Below are 17,505 nucleotides of genomic sequence, written 5' to 3'. Positions count from 1 at the left end.
TACGAAAGGCTGTATATATGAGAGAGATACCTAGATGTGCACAATACGAGGAATATGGTAGTAGGGACATAGGGGATTTTTTTAAGGAATATGAGAGGTATTGTGAGGCAAAGTATGGGGTGGGGATAAGAGAGTCTGGGCAAGAGAGTTGGGTGGCTTTTTGACGGGATTTTTGTTGAATATGTATGGGGTAATGATGAGTGTAGGGAATGTGCCGTATGAGAGTGTGAAAGCCAGGATTGTGGAACAGGCGAAGAGGATAAGGAGTAGTGTTAGATATAGGAGAAAACATGGTTTTGATGAGGTAAGAATGAATGTTGGTGAGTCGTTGTCGATGTATGTGTGCAGGTTGGAAACATTGGCCAGGAAAAAAGTTTGGGGACGAAGGGATAAATGAGTGTAAAGAGTTAGTGAGGAAGTTTTTGGCGACTGTGCTGAAGAGTGTGTATGAGTGAGTTTGTAATCTGAAACGTAAGGACAAAAATGCGATGGACGAATGAAAGGTTGTCGTGGAACGACATTTTGGAAATAGTAGAGGATTATGAGTTGGATAGGTGTATGAAAGAGAGTAGTAGAAGTGTTAGTATTAGGACTGAAGTGGCTGATGTTATACCAGAGTTTAAGAGCTATAGGGAGGCAGTTTTGGAAGGGCCAAGGCGAATGGCAGAGCGAGTGGTTGATAGGAGCGTTAGAGCCAGTACGTAAGTATGGTTAGCCCTAAGAGAGATCGCGGAGTGCAAGCGTTGGAAGATTAGGGTCGGTTAGTCGTGAACGAGAGCAGCAATGTTACAGATGTGGAAAGCTAGGGCACAGGAAGAATGAATGTCGGTGGGCGTTGGGTGCTTGCTTCGGGTGTGGGCAAACAGGGCATTTGGTGAGCGAGTGTAAGAAAGATAGGGATGTTAAGTGTTACAGGTGTGGGCAATTAGGGCATATAGCAAGTGGATGTCGAGGTACTCGTGTGACTGAGGTTTGCGGTAATTGCGGGAAGAATGGGCATTATGCTAGGATGTGTAAGGAACAGCGGGCAAAATGTGTTGAATGTGGAATGGAAGGTCATGTGGCGAGTGTGTGTAGGCGAAAGAGGATGAGTCAGGTTGGGAGTTCGGGAAACTAGGTACAAAGGGGATTCAGTTGGGTGGGTCCTCTGGTGTGCGGTCAGTAAGAGTGATGCATGTGCATGAAGGATTGTTGCATGAAAAGGGTTTGGAGAAGAGCTCATGAATGTATGAGTTGTAAAAGTGAGGTGCAAAGGGGTGTGTTTGGTTGCTTTGATTGATACTGGGTGCAGTGTCAGTGCTTTTTAAGAATGGATGTGACAAGTTGCGGAGTAGTGTGAAATTAGGAAATGTAAAGGGGAGGTACGAGGAATAGGAAATTTGGGTATGCCTGTGGTGGGAATGTTACGTGAAAATGTAGAAATCGAAGGGGTAGTGATGGAGGAAGGTGACTTTTATGATCGAGGGAAGGAGTGATAAGTATGATATGTTGTTAGGATACAGGTTCCTGAAGAAGTGTGGGATGGTGGTCCATCCGAGCAGGAATATGATCGAGTTGCATAGGAAGGGGAATGTACTGGAGAGTTGTACTTGGATAGGGATGGAGGGGTAAGCATAAAATATGGAAGGGAGTGCCGTTGGTTGCGAAAGAGAGTGTAAAAGTGCCGCGAGAAGTTGGAGAAGTTGTTAGTGTGAAAGTTGCGTGGCCCGATGGTCTTGGGATTGTCAAAGGTGACAAGTGTGCTTATGTGGTTGAGGGTGTGGTGCGAACAAGTTGGTAAGAGCGAGTGTGCATGTGTACGATGGAATTTTGGATATGGAGAATCCTCGGGTTTTTGTGGCCTCATTGCCGAGTGTTAGGAAAAAAGCGAGTGCGGGGTATATGTGAAGGTGATTGTGTGGGGTTGTTGTATACGTTGGTGGATGTGGACGACGAAAGATATGTTAGGGTGCGGCAGGTGATGACAGGTAGCATGAAAGAAAGTGATGAGTGGAGTATGATGAGTTGAGAGAAAGAATTGGGGTGGAGGAAAATGTTGGTGATGACGAGAGGGAGCGGTTGATGCAGATGTTGGGTGGGATAGGCGGGGTGCGTTGAGTCGGGGTGATGAGGATTTCAGGGGATCTCAAGCTCCCAGAGTTCAAGATAGTTTTTGAATGACGATACCCCCATATACAGCGTCCCGACACTTTTCTGCGCCTATTGCCCGAGAGATTGAGGAACAGTGGTGAGGAACTTGAGAGAGTGGGAGTGATCGAGAGGAGCGAGAGTGCTTGGAATAGTCCATAGTCCAGTACGCAGACAGATGGGAGTTTGAGGATGTGTGTGGATTACAGGAAGGTGAATGAAGTGACTGTGAAGGAGCGATTCCCGATGAATGTGGTGTCTGATTGTGTGTATAAGATGCATGGGATGAGTGTTCACAAAATTGGATTTGGTAAGGGGCTATTACCAGATGCCTCTTGAGGAAGGGAGCAGGCATGTTACGGCTTTTTCGAGTGGTAGCTGCCACTATCAATTCAAGAGGTTAAGCTTTGGATTGGCTAATGCGCCTGCTGCCTTCCAGAGGGCGATGAATGTAGTTTTGGCTGGTTTTGATAGAAGGAAGGTGACTGTGTTTATAGATGATGTTTTGATTGCAAGTGAGACTGTTGAGGAGAATGTGGAACTGCTTGAGAAGGTGTTAGAACGGTTGGAAGAGGTTGGAGTGAAAGTGAAGCTGGAGAATGTACGTGGTTGGCTGGGGAATTGTGGAATTTCTTGGTCATAAGGTGAGTGCGAGTGGTGTAAGGAAGAGTGAAAAGTTTGTGGAAAAAGTAAAGGAGTTTCCTCGTCCCCGCACGTGCGGGTAGTTAAAGGGTTTTTGGGTTTGATTGAGTTTCGGGAGGAAGTTCGTTAGGGATTGTTCGGGTATAGGGAAGCCGTTGACTGAATGGACCGGGAAGAAAAATTGTACTAAGCTGAGGTGGGATGAGCGAATGGTGGGAGCATTTGAGAGATTGAAAGAGGAGGCTGCTAGGGACGTCACCTTGGCTTTTTCCGGACTACAGTGAGGATGCCAGTAAGCTTGAGTTGTATGCTGATGCTAGTAAGTTTAGTATGGGAGATGCTTGTGCAGATTGCAAGAGGTGAATGGGGAGGGACAATTGAGATGATTGCGTATGATGAGTTTTAAAGCTTTTTTAATAAAGCAGAGCTTAAGTATTCGGTGGTTGAGAAGGAGCTTGCGGCAATAAGGTTTTGTGTGAAAGCGTTGAAAGTGTTTTTGTATGGGGTAAAATTTGTCATAAGGACAGATCATCGGCCGTTAGTTTATATGATCAAGAAGGAAAGTGTGAATGCTAGGATTGCGAGGACAATTGAGGATTTGAGTGAGTTTTGATTTTAGCTTAGAATATGTGCCGGGGAGTAAAAAAATGTATTGCTGAAAACGATGTCTAGGATGCATGGTAAGGACAGTGGTGTTGTGAAAAGTGACTGGGATCCGAATATGGTACCTGAGGGGTGGTTGTAAAAGAGAGGTTTGAAGGAATGACAGAATGTGTGAATGTTTGTTTTCAGCATTGAAAAACTTGGAAGGTAAGGGTCTGGTTGAAGAGGTACCCGGTAGTGTGAATGAGTTGCGAGTGAAGTTGATGAGTGATGTGGCAGAAGGAAGTGGGGCATGTGCGGAGGAACAAGGTGGGCAAGGAGAAGTGTTGTATGAATTGTTGTCAGCAGTAGCTGAGTTGTTTGGAATAAAAGTGTTGTTGTATTTTGGATGGGACAGACGGTTTGAATATCGAGGAAGGGTGAGTACTGGTAATGAACGTGGGGTTTTGATGATTCGTGCGGGGAACGTGGTTGTAATTGGTTTGGTTACAAAAAGGGACTGTGAAGGGGATCTGAGTCAGAATTGTGGAAATGGGGAGTTAGCTGAGGATGAATGTGATGAGGAGGATTGTGATGTGGATAACCAGGTGGACGTGGTAGTGAATGTGTGTATGCATGGGACTCGAGGGAAAATGGTGACGTTTGTCAAATGATAGTGAGTATTGTAGTTTGGTTGACACAGGGGCACAAGTTTCCTTGGTGAGTGGGTCAGTGGTGAGTGAACTTGAGAGATGTGATTGGGAAGTGAAAAGGCAGTCTACAAAGTGTGAGAATACATGGGTTAGGACAAGGAAGTGTTTTAGTATGGGAAGAGGTACGGTTAAAGGTTATTGTTGGGAGATCTTGAGGTAATGCATAACTTTATAGTTATAGGAGAAATGATAGCCATCTTGTTTTTTAATAGGGATAGATTTTTTGAGGATCCACGATATAGACGTAGATGTAGGAAATGGAATTCTTAGAAAGGGGGCAGGCAAGTAGCTAGGATTTCAAGATGGTAATGGGTTTGTAGCAAACTTTGTGGGATGATTGATATTGCTAGGAGTGAGAATGATCTGTTGAGTGAGGAGAGATTGAGGAAATGCAAAAATAGTGCCTGGAGATAAGTGTGTTGCGACAATGTGTTTTGGGACGGAGTGCGTGTGGAAGACTGGCCATGTGAGTTGGATGTATATAAGAGGGTTGCTAAAACGTTTTGTGGTGTGCAAAAACATAGTGTACTTTTTGCATCAGGAAGGGGTGTATGACAAGGAAGTGTATGTGCCAGTGTTTTCTGTTGAGTCAGCTGTGAGTATGTGTTTGTTGGTTGCATGATCGGTTTGGGCATATGGGAAAAAATAAGTTGTGGGAATGCATGAGAGAGAGATTTGTATGCTCCTGGGTTGAGTAAGATTTGTGTGGATGTGGCTGTCACGTGTGAAGACTGTCAGAGGGGAAAGTATCAGAGTGTGCATGCAAGTCCACCTGTGTTGCGATTGCAGATGAAAGAGCCGTTTGAATGCTTGTGATTGATTGTGTTTCTTTGCCCAGGACTGCGAGAGGACACGTGGGGATGATTGTGATGGTGGATCACATGAGTAAATTTGCTTATGTGGTTCCCATCAAAGATAAGAGGAGTGAAACTGTTGCACGAATGGTGGGTCAAGTGATGTTGCCCATGTGTGTGTGTAAGCCGGCAAAAATGTTCATGTGAGTAATGGACCTGAGTTTGTGGGATGGGAATTTGAAGAAATGTTGAAGGAATGGGGTATTGTGCATGTGTATTCTACTCCGTATATGCCCAGTGCGAATGGGTTGGCTGAAAGGACTGTTAGGACGATGACTGAGATTTTGCGAATGATGAGTAAGAGCGACAAGGATTGGGATATGTATGTAGGACGTGCAGTTGGGTATATAATGCCACACTGCAGAAGAGTATAGGTATGTCTCCTTGTAAATATGTGTTGAATTTTGAAAGGATTGTCAGACCGCGGTTGGGTCTGTCAGAAGGTGATCGGGATTTGTGGAAGAAAGCGAGTGAACAAAGGTTTTGAGAGTTTTTAAGATTGGGGATAAGGTGTTGAAAGAGGTGGTTGAGATGGGAAGAATGAATGTGAATAAAGTAAGGGAGAAATTTGAAGGGCCTTTTGAGATTTTGGAAGTGGGACCGAGTGGATTGAGTTTATGTTTTGGGAAATTGCGAGTAGGTGAGGGACTGGATGAGGTTAGGGCACACCATAACCAGCTCCGTAAGTGGAGGGAAGTACCACACTATGTTCGGGAGAATGCGATGAGTGAGTGGGTTGAGGGTGAATAAGTATGAGCCGACTGTTGGTGAACAATTGGTCCTGGGAGATCGACAGTTGGTGTTGGGTTGAGTATGGAAGAAAACAGAAGAGTGTGGAGAGAGGAAGTGGAAGGGAAAAGCGTGAACGGCATGGTAAAGGGGTTGGTGGTAGGGTGCAAACGGTTGATAAAGCGTTGTGCTAACGGATGACTTTGGGGGAATGAATGATACTTGTAGTGTATGTGGGTTTGAGTTGACAGGGACAAGTAAGACTTCAGTGAGAAGGAAACTGAATAGTGAGGAGGTGGTTGATAGGATGGATAAGTTTTTGCGGGAGTTTGACAGAAGTATGGATGAACTGAGTGGTTTGGTGGCCGAAATAGGGGAGATAGTTGGAACCAGAGTTGGAAGACATCGGTGAAGTAGTGAATGGAATTTGGGAGGATGGTAGTGAGGGAGATAATGGGAGTTTTGAAAGAAAGTGGTTTGGAAGAAGTGAATGGCGATGTAACTGAAAGAGTGTATGATGGTCCTCAAACAAGATCCAGGGGACCTGCATCTGAGCATCCTTGGGTGTTGCGAAAGGCAATTTAGTGTGGATGTTGTGAGTGTAAGGAGATGTTGTCAAATGTAATGGGGGAGGTAATATGGAGGAGTAATTTTAGTTTATATTTGACAACATCTCCAAAGGTTGTGTGAGAGAGAGAGAGAGAGATTGGTGGAAGAATGAATGGGAGTGGTTAGATGGCGGTCGGAAGCATGTCTGTTGTGGCACTCTGTAGGTAGTCAATGGTAGTCTGTTACAAGAGTTGTAAAACAGTGAGGCGTCTGGTCAAGTCAGTGTTGGTTTTGGCAGCAGTTTTCCTTTGGTGTTTCGTTGTTTGGGTGTTATTTGATAGATTTTGGGGTTGTGCGTGTGTCTGTCTGGTTGTGGTGAGGTTAAGAAGGTTGGTGGTGCATTTTCGGTGTCTGTGAGTGGTGGTTGGGCAGGGTTGGTTTTGGCGGGTTGTTGTACTGCTGTAAGTCGTGTGGTTGTCGTGTTTTTTCAGGCGGTTGGTGTTCATCTGCATTTAGTTGTTGGGTTACTGAGTTTTTGTGGGGTTGTGGGTCTCGGGTGGTTGATTTTGTTTGTTTGGTTTGTTTCGGTGGTGGTTGGTGTGTTGGCTAGCCTATAGCCTATATCCAGTGGACGACAGCACAGCCTAGTCCTAGGTATCAGAAGCCAGCGGTGAGTACCTGTTTGTGTTTTTTGTTCTGTATGTAGGTATTGGGGCAATTGTCCTGCTGTGTTTTTTAGTGTTAAGTGGAAAGTGTGATTGGGGGGTGGGTTTGATAGCTAGACAGGTTAAGTTTATGTGGGGAGGTTACTTGTTTTTGTGATCCCGCACATCATCAATATCACGACTCATTTCATTGGTTCTGGCGTGGGTTTTTATGGTCAGATGCATTTCCTGACACCAACCTTCCCTATTTAGCTACCTATCCGGGCTTGGGACTGGCACCCGTTGAGGCTGGCTTGCCCCCACAGGCGGCTAGATTTTGCAGAAATAAACACCCTAAATTCAGTACAGGGAGCAAATGCAAGATGAGGGTTCAGGGGTCTAGGTTGTTGTTCTTGATTAAGCTGGCCTTATGCCAGCATGGGCTCTTGCTCATAGAGCAGCCCGTAGAACGCTACTAGAGGTAGGGTACCTAGCCTAGCTAGGTTTACCCGATGTCGTCTGATGACATTTCCAATAATCAATACAGTAGTACCTCGAGATACGAAAATTAATCCGTTCCGAGGCGCCCTTCGTATCATGAAGTTTTCGTATCTTGGACCACATTTTACATGTAAAATGGCTAATCCGTTCTAAGCCCTCCAAAAACACCCCAGTAAATTATATTCCAGGCCTAAAAACACATGTTCTAGGGTTATGACGCCGATCCGACGGAAGAAATATGACTCCAAAAAGGCAAAATAACTGTACATACTTGAGTAATATTCAACTGCATGTAATGTTCAACCCCACTTTTACTGCATATATTAGGACTGTAGCATATGTCCCTTAGCAATAAGCCTAGCCTATGTTAGCGGTTGCTACTGTAGCCTAGTCTATGATTCTGACATCTAAACCTAAGAGCTAAAAGCTTAGAATATGCCAATAAAATGTATAAATAATCAGTATGTACTCATTTCAAATAATTATTAATTAATCATTAACTATAATACACAAAAAAAAAAAAAAGTTTCCAATCGATTGTTTACATTCAGCTCTTACCCATCTTACAAGTATCGAACGAACGCCAAGCAATCATTTTTCCTAGCACACAGTAAGCCATAAATTTTCATTAGTATCTCTCTTCAACTAATGAAACTACCAAACAGTATAATAACCATTCATTTCTATTCTTAGATATTCTATCTTTACCTAATGGAGATATACCGAGTTACTGACAGCTATAATGAAACATACGTATACGTAACGTAATAATAAAACAGAAGAAGAATCCTAAAAAATACGTATTTGTTGGCAGTCTGATTTATTTTATATTTTATGATATCTAATTCACAATTTTTCTTATTATTAAATGTATTGCATGTACTCATTTCAAATAATTATTAAGTAAAACCATTAACTATAATAAAAAAAACAAAAAAGGCTTCCAAACTTCTGTTTACATCCGCCACTTACGAGTATCGAACGATCGCCAAGCAATCACTTTACACAGTAAGCCATAAGTTTTCATTATCTCTCTTCAACTACTGAAACTACCAAACAGTATAATACCATTCATTTCTATTCTTTATTCTATCTTTACTAATGTGTTTTTTTTATATTAAATATGCATGAATAAATTTTTCAATTTACAGCATCCTTTTACCAATAGAATACTTAAAGCACAAGGGGTAGATTGCTGACCAATAGGAGAGCAGACCTTATGGGGTGACTAGCATCAGGAACCAATGGGAGAGCGGCGGGAGGATGGTGGCGAGTTTACTCAGTTGGCTTGGCGCGGGAGTTAAAATTTTTCTCGGTGGTCCGGGCGAATCTCGGGAGTTAAAATTGTTCTCGGTGGTCCGGGCGAGTCGGGAGTTCAAAATTGTTCAGACTCCCGGCATCTCGGGACTTTACAGCACAACCTTTCGTATCTTGAAAACTTTTCATATATAGAGCTGTAAAATTTTTCGTATTTTTGCTTTTGTATCTCGAGTTTTTCGTCAGTTGAGCCTTTCGTATGGTCAAGGTACCACTGTAGTAGAAATAGGTAGCTCTTTGTCTGATAATAGAATTACCAGATTATATACTAGTAATGGCAAGACAATGTTCGGATACGGTTAATGTAGAATAATATATTCAATAACACACCTGACATGTAAACTAAACACCCAGTGAAGATAGGTAGTAGTAATAGTAGTAGTAGTAGGCGGGATATGTCTTTGAAACGGCTCCCTTTCTTGTTTTATTCCTCCTTTGTTTGTGTTTGCTTGAGTTTCTTCTCTCTGAATTACCACATTTCTTTTAGAAAATCTTTCCAATTCTCCACTTCCTCCCTCAGTAGATCTACCAATAAGAGTATATTAGCTACTAATTCCTCTTCATTTTCTTGATATGGTTGCTGCACAAAACTATATCTATTTCTAATCTCATTGTATACTGGACAGTAAAGTAAGAAATGTTCTAAATTTTAATTTTGTTCCTCACAGCATAAACATTTTGTATCTTCTACTTTTATTTTTATTATTTCTATCATTTAATCCTAGTGTACCTAGTCTGACCCGACTGATCAGCATTGTTTTTTCAGTGTTGTCATACCAGGTTTCTTCTCTTATGTTTCTTTATATTTTCTGTAGATTCTTAATGTTGACTTTTCATTCATTTCTTTCTGCCATGCTTTTCTGTCCCAGTTGTTTATTATTTCTCTTAACTGATTGTCTTTAACTGCTTCAATTTTACTAAAGTTTATGTTTAGTTCTTTCATATATTCTTTTACTTGCATTATCCAGGTTTTTTTTATATATTGATCCATGGTTATCTCATAAAGGAGCCTATTTCTACCACTCTTCAATGTATGTTTCAGGTAGAATAGTTTATTCTTCATATCTCTTGAGTGGCAGGAAGAGGCCCCTATTTCAGATCTTCACACACAACTTGCTGTGTAACTTGGCGCTTTCAAAATTGTTCTATATACTTGATTGTCTATCTTCTGAAATTCATTTATATCTTGTCAAGTTTCATGACTTCCAGTGGGATACATGAAGGATGGCATCGCTAATCCTTTCCAACACAGTTTTCCTATTTTTACTTTTTACCCTGCTACAGCTTTTATTGATGACTGCATTAGCCATATTTGCCATCTGCTTTGCTTTAATTTGGGCAGCCTTTCATGTTGTTGATTGTCACTCCTAGGTTTAATCTGCTTAACTATTTTTATTCCTTCTATGTGCTCCATATTTTCCACATCATCAATACTATACCAGTCGTATATTAGTATGTTACTCTTGTCCTTGTTTATGTTTAAGCCACATTCACTCGCTATTTCCATAAGGGTTTTTATTGCTTTTGTTATTTCTTCAAGTGTATGTCCTAGAATTAATCCATAACCTGCATATGATGATGCAGCTATCCTTATAACTTCATTTCTAAAACTGCTGTTGTATTTTCTAGTTTTTCTATTATCAGGTACGTTATTAGTAGAAAGAATATGGTTGAGCTACTGGATCTCTGTCTTATTCCATTAGTTACGTTTAGCTTTTTTTTTTGTTTTGTTCTTTTTTGTTTAGGCATAGGCTTGTTACATCACTTGTATATATCTTTGCAAATGCATTTATTACCTCGGCATGCAGCTTAAATTTCATCATGACCTCAATGACCTTTTTTCTGTTAACTGAGTCAAATGCTTTTTGGAAGTTTATTGATACAACAAATAATGGGTCCTTTCTTCTGTACGTTTCGTGTATGTAGTATTGTAAAATATATAAATTATCGATTCCCCTCCTTTGTGCAGTAACGCCTGATTGCAGTTCATTCATTTTTCCTATATTTCTAATATGCTTTTCTATTTTGGTTTTCAGGATCCCCATGAAAATTTTATATGATGCATTTGTTAGAGCAATTGGCCTAAGATCTTTGACTGTGGGGTGTTGTTTCCTGGGTGTAAGCGTTTTTTTTTTTTACTTAAACCAGCTTCTCTGCGTTTACTTTCTGCCAATACTTTTTGAAGGTTGGTACTTTGTAATAGTAGTTTGAACAGAACGGGCTTCATTCCGTCTGGCCCTGGTGCTTTATTTGTCTTCATTTTCTCGAGTTGATTTTTACATCTGTTATATTGATTTCTTCCATGGGTTTAATTTCTGTCTCGTTAGGCCATACACTCCATACGTGTTCTCTTAAAGATATCTGGTATTTCATCTGTTGTCCTAATCGTTTTCACTATTTCTTCCAGTCATGTTTATACTGTTCTTCTTGCTTTCATTCCATATCTCTCCTATTTTGTTTTCTTCTTTCTGGTATATTGTTTCCCAGAATTTTACCAGTTCTTTCCCTAGGGTTTCTTCCTTCATCTCTTGCTTATTTTCGTCGTATATCCTTATCCATTCTTTTTCTGATGTGGTCTTTCCTCTCAGGATGTCTATATATTCCCAGATTTTCCTGTGTCTGTTTTTCATTCATGATCTCATTTCTAACCTTTTCTTCATATGCTTTATTTATTATTATCTGTACCTTTTGTTGTTGTTTAAGATATGCTTCTTCATAGTATCTCTTTTCTTCTATTCTTGTGGCTTTCCTTTTTAATTTGTTATACATCCTTCTTTGGCTTATTTTCTTTCTTTTTATTTTCTTTTGTGACCCATACTGGTTCTATTTCTTCTTTGTTCTTTCCCGTCTTTAACCTTCTTTTTGATTATCTTCTCTAGGGTTATTTGCTTTTTGCTTCACTCATTGTTTTCTTCCGCAGCTGTTAGATTCCTCATCGGATTTTTCTGTCTTCTTGGCTTAATTTGTTAGCGCTGTTAAGTCGGTTGGTTCTGACTTCCATACTCATTGGAGTGTCTTGGGGTTTGATGATAACTTACGAATCCATATCTTCTTTGGTTTTATGACGACGGATATGTGTTAAACTCATGACGATAGTTATAAGTTCATTCGATCTCTTTCTGATGTGAGAATACATCTTATTCTTCTGAGATTACAAGATGAAATTGTACAAGTCTGCCAATGATGATGGCTGATTGAATTCTACATGATGAAGCTTAGATAAAAATGTACAGGTCTTCTAATGACGATGGCTTGATCGCTTCTCCCCTACAATCTCGTTTACAAATCACAAAGGAAGCAGACAGTAGCTCGAACATACGCACAGATGACATAGATACAAATCACGTAGGCCGTTTGAATTATAGTCACCCCCGGTGGTCGCCTCAAGCAAGACCCGTGGGCTATAGTTTTACAAACAAATGAATGGCCACAGGTGACAGCACTAGACACTGACTGATTAAACACGTCATCTTAGCCTACTTTATTGTATACGTCATCTTAGCCTACTTATCGTATCTGGTCTGAACACATTCCTGCAAGCAATCTGGTTGAACTCTGGGTCACTGGTTTTTAATTAATCATAAGTTTTTGTTTTTTATATATATAGAATAACATTCCATATTTTTATTATGTACACTTACAAATTTACCTTTTATATATATTCAAGGTATTTCCTGGTGGACTCTTCTGTTACTTTCAAATATGATTTCTTTGTTTCATTTCTGAATGTTTTCCTTACTTAAGTGTTTTCATTCCTGATTGGACCTTTTTAAGAGGTGATGGTCTGATAGGTCATATTCATACTTTTCCTCATCTATCTCCATACATTCATAGTTTTTATACATATTTTGGTTGACTAGGGCAAAGCCTATAGTGCTGTTCTGATCTCCTCTACTCCTCGTTATCTCCTTTGCAGCTGAGATCTCTATTGAATACGTCTTGCAAGGGTCATCTCGTGTAGTAGTGGTAGTAGTTGAATGACATCCCTCTACAACGGCACCTCTATGGCCTAACGTTTACGGTGATCCACCCTTCAAACATTACGTCTATTATTTGCTTATGTAAAATTGTCAGCTCTGTTTTATGAATGAATATATTTCAATACAGATAAATCGTCGTAAACTCCCCAATACAGAGAAATCACCAGAAATCATCGTAAACTACCCACTTCTAATCCTGCCAAAGTGGTCCAATAAAAGTTAGAAGTTCATCTTTCAAACAAAAGTGTCTCTCATTCGCTAAATGCTTCGACATTTCAGACTATCTAAGAGTGGTAGTACAATTTTTCAATGTATTTTTTATGTATCCAGTAGCATAGACATCTCTGATAACAAGTTATCCTCTGGACGACCCAACACTTAAACATCGGAAAGGCCTGATTCCGTCGTTCTGCAAACTACTCTACTGCCCAACTTATATGTGTGGCACACGGTACTTCGCTTCAACAGAGGCAAGTTACTTTGGCTTCACATTAAACTTAGATATAACTTGAAACATGGTAAACATAACAGTTACCTATAAAAATAGTTTTTTCTCCATTCTGACATTTAATAATTAAATAATCATACTTACAAACTGCATAGTTTATCACCCAAAGAAGGACTTGATCAACAAAGTGAGACAATTTTGTACAGGTAGTCAATTCTGGCTTATTATCAGGAAGGACGGCCGGCCGCGCTCAGATGCAGCAACTGTCGGATGTCAGTCAAATTTACCAGATAATCGCATTATAATCGGCGCTAATCCGAACTTTAGCCGATCGAAGCTGACCCAAGGTGATCACGTCAGTTTGGAGGCTAAAATCGAGTTATCATTCCTGTCTCCTCGTGTGTCAAATTATGGGAAAAAAATCACCGTGGTATCGACCTTCTCATGAATGTTATTTCTTATTGTGTATTATCTGAGCAATGTATAGGCTTACAGCTGCCTTTACAAAGTTATGGTGGGTGACTTGTATGACTTGTATTATATAAAATACTTTTCAGCTGTTTTTATTGAATCTCGTTCCACGTCCAGCTGGACCTCAAGAAGAGAGGTAGAACAACTAACCAAAAGCGATCTGTTACCAGTTTGGGAATATGGAACATTGCGTTTGGACTTTTCCAGGGTACGAATGGCGTTTTAAGTTAAACATTGGGCACTGTCATAAAACGTATGCCATTGAATTTCCATTTGAAGGCGAGTCCATCCTGCTACTTTAATTCCTAAAAAGAGATTCCCCCTTCCACCATTTCTTTCACCTTCAGTTTACACATTTCGCGGAAGAGAGTCCGCCTCCTCCGACGTCATGCAGACGCAGTTACCCTTGATATAATCTTTAATAATATACACTTCCTGGCTTCCTCGCAACCAGTTCTGTCGACTCTGATAGCGCGGGGAGAAATTCGGAAGTTCCCGAACGCGTGAAATATGTCTAGCGTGTCACTCAATTTTGAGACGAGGCAGTCATATAACTTCGCCAGGACAGTGACTGACGTCACGTTAGCCCCAGATGATGATGACGTGGTGTGTGTGTGTGTGTTTACTTCACTCCAGCCTCCGGAGCGGTTTTGCTCGTCTTGTCCTTCTGTCTTCCTCCAAAAATATCTCAAATCAAAATTTCTGAATCAGATAAGTCAACACCGACACCATTTTCTGACTTGAGAGGGTTTAACAAATTTTGTTTCACGGTTTACATACATAAATAAATACATACATAAGTGTATACCTAAATGATCATACTTACGCAACAATTAAACTTGCACTAGGTGACAGTTTGTCATCCCTGGGATTGTTATTTTTTGCGTAGGGGCGGATGATTGTGAACAACCCTCATAAACTTTTGCTATGAGTAAAAGGGATAAGTGGGAAACTAAGGTAAAAGTTTTATTACTATGATATCCATATCAATCTTGAAACGTACCGTTTGTCGCTGGTATACTTCAACTTACAAATAAGAGGTTGTGGGTAACACGACAAAATTCCGTTGAATTGCACGAGCTTGAATGAGAACACAAGATGAAAGAGTGGTCCCAAATACCGCAGAGTTATTTCACCTTACGAGATGACACGAAGGTCCTTATTATAGTACAGCCTGCAACAAAACCGGTGTCGCCCCGCTAAGCCTGGCTCGGAGAGCTCATGCCCTTCTTACCCTGAAAGGTGGCCTTCGTTCAAACAACCAGTACACAGTTAGAATGGTTCGAATGGGAGGAGGAAGGAAATTACGGTAATCAGGCAAAGAAAAACAATAATGAATGAAATATATATGGATAAAAGAGAGAGAGAGAGAGAGTACGAGGAAAGGTAACGAAAGGAATGCATTCAGTTTATGGAGAGAGAGAGAGAGAGAGAGAGAGAGAGAGAGCTTTTATTCCTGTTTAGTTATTAATCTAATAGATATATTCGAGACCTTCTGCTTTAAGAAATATGTTATCATATATATTTTGGAAAATAATTATTATGAGATCTTATCACATCGTATTGTTTTAAATCGTTGTCAAATTGTCTATATTAAAAAAAGCCTTAAATATTGTTGGAACCGACTATTCGTATCGATATTATTCAGACGGAAATATCTTTCTTTTTCATTATCCTATAAGAACAGCTGTATTCTCTCTCGCTCTCTCTCTCTCATCTCTTCTCTCTCTCTCTTCTCTCTTCTCTCTCTCTCGCTCTCTCTCTCTCTCTCTCTCTCTCTCTCTCTCTCTCTCTCTCTCTCTCTCTCTCTTTTAATCGTTGTTCTGCCTAAAATATCTGATCTTGCCCTCAGTCGTTTTTTCGTTACTGTAGAGTGAATTGGACCTTATGCTAATCTTGTAATGTCAGTTTGGATATTAAGCCTACTTGTACTATGTTTTAGCTCTGTATGATCAGTTGTGCCTAAGTAAAGGGTCGGTCGTGTTAGACCGAAAGTTCTTGGATTTCTCGCCTTTCAATTTTCCTCCGTGGAATCACCTTTATTTATACATTGCCTCACGTTTTATATGCTTCGTGGTGATCAAGTTATTCATATATATACATACACACACACACACACATATATATATATATGTATATATGTATATATATACATACACACACACACACACACACATATATATATATATATATATATATATATATAATATATATATATATATATATATATGTGTGTGTGTGTGTATGTATATATATATATAATATATATATATACATATATAATTATATATATATATATATAGAATATATATATATATATGTATGTATATATGTATCTCTCTCTCTCTTGCTCGCTATATATATCCTATTTCGTCTTTTCACTCATTTTTTTGGAACATTTTTTGTAAATTTCATGGTACTAAGTCGTATTTGCCTGCTAGTTTTTCAAAATGTATTGTTTTTCCTGGATGAATCATTTGTTGACCACGTGTGTGCTTCTCCAAGGTGTGGCTGCCTAAAAATCGCTAATCTTGCCCTCAGGCGTTCTCGTTTCTGTAGAGCGAAATCGAACTTATGCTAATCTTGTAATGTCAGTTTGGATATAGCCTACTTTTACTATGTTTTTGCTCTGTATGATCAGTTGTGCCCAAGAAAAGGGTCGTATTAGACCGAAAGTTCTTGGCTCTCTCACCTTCCATTTTCCTCCGTGGCAAAACCTTTATTTATACATAATATCACGTTTTATATACTTCGTGATCAAGTATATAAGGCCCATTAAATAAGTTACTTGCTATGTAGAGTTTAACTGCAATGTCATGAGAGCTGTACAAATTCGTGTATGAGTGTGAATGTCGCTTGTATTTGTTATTAGTTCTGATGATTAAGACATGTAAAGAGGGGATTTAGTTATTGTTCTCCCATTCTACTTTAAATTTCATGCTCGAAACAAAGGAATTTTATTTTTGTAGAATGATATCAAAATCGCCTCATTCACTTTCCCAGTATGTTAAGATGTCGAAATCCAAATCATTCCTTATTAGTCCTTTCCTTCCTCCTCCCATTCGAACCATTCTAACTATGTACTGGTTGTACTGGTTGTTTGAACGAAGGCCACATTTCAGGGCAAGAAGGGCATGAGCTCTATGAGCCAGGCTTGGCGGGGTGACACCGGTTTTGTTGCTGGCTGTACATAATTTTCTAAGCATGTAACTTTGTCAGATAGTTTATTTCAGCAACTATCTTTTGCTGAAAAACTGACTTGACTGCAGTCATTCAATGACAGGCTCACTACTGTTTATTGCCAAATTTCATATCGCCTTTCAAAAATAAGTAAGAACCTATAAAAAGAAAATGCCTTTAGGACCGCTTATTCATGTAATTGCTGAAGAAACTGATTCATTGCTTTATTTTATGTGTCTGGGATGAAGTTTACATAAAGTTTACATACTGTGAACGTATAAAATTCATAAGAAACGACATAACCTTTACCTCAAGTGATAACTGATTACTGCAACACAGCCCCAGTCTGTGTTACTGGGAATAAATCTGGGAAAGTTCGAAGGAAGGAAGTGGAAAGTCTTCCACGTGTCTCCCAGAAACTTTGCTCTAATCCCTTGGGGTTCTGCGTCTTCCGAGAAGGAATCCTCCAGATTAGGATCGCGGGATCAGGAAGAAAAGAGGAGCAGAAAGGAAAGAGGGTTCCTTCTTTTGCTGCGATCTTAATCTCGTTGAACTGGGCATTTATTTATGGGTTTTCTTGCTTGTTGCTTAGGAAGCACTCATATCTGATAGTTTCCCCTCTCTTTCTGTTTCTGTATATATATATATATATATGGATATATATATATATATATAATGGCATCAACAACTATCCAGGGAGTGAGAGAATGCCCGTGAGACAGAGGTGAATGGTACAGCATGCGAAAGGAGCTAGCCTTCTGTGTGTGT

General features: G+C 40.0%; 1 protein-coding gene across 1 annotated transcript in view; it reads right to left on the bottom strand.

The window, feature by feature from the left end:
* The window catches only part of LOC135214969 (GTP-binding protein 10 homolog), a 66,578-nt gene extending 57,543 nt beyond the window's left edge, over positions 1-9,035 (bottom strand). The window contains exon 1 of the mRNA XM_064249465.1: positions 8,989-9,035. The gene's annotated coding sequence lies outside the window, so the exon portion shown is untranslated. The remainder of the gene's footprint in view (positions 1-8,988) is intronic.
* Between the last annotated feature and the right edge of the window lie 8,470 nt (positions 9,036-17,505).

Source organism: Macrobrachium nipponense, chromosome 46, assembly GCF_015104395.2.
Source record: "Macrobrachium nipponense isolate FS-2020 chromosome 46, ASM1510439v2, whole genome shotgun sequence".
Lineage (NCBI taxonomy): Eukaryota > Metazoa > Arthropoda > Malacostraca > Decapoda > Palaemonidae > Macrobrachium > Macrobrachium nipponense.
This window is presented reverse-complemented; position numbering and strand designations above follow the sequence as displayed.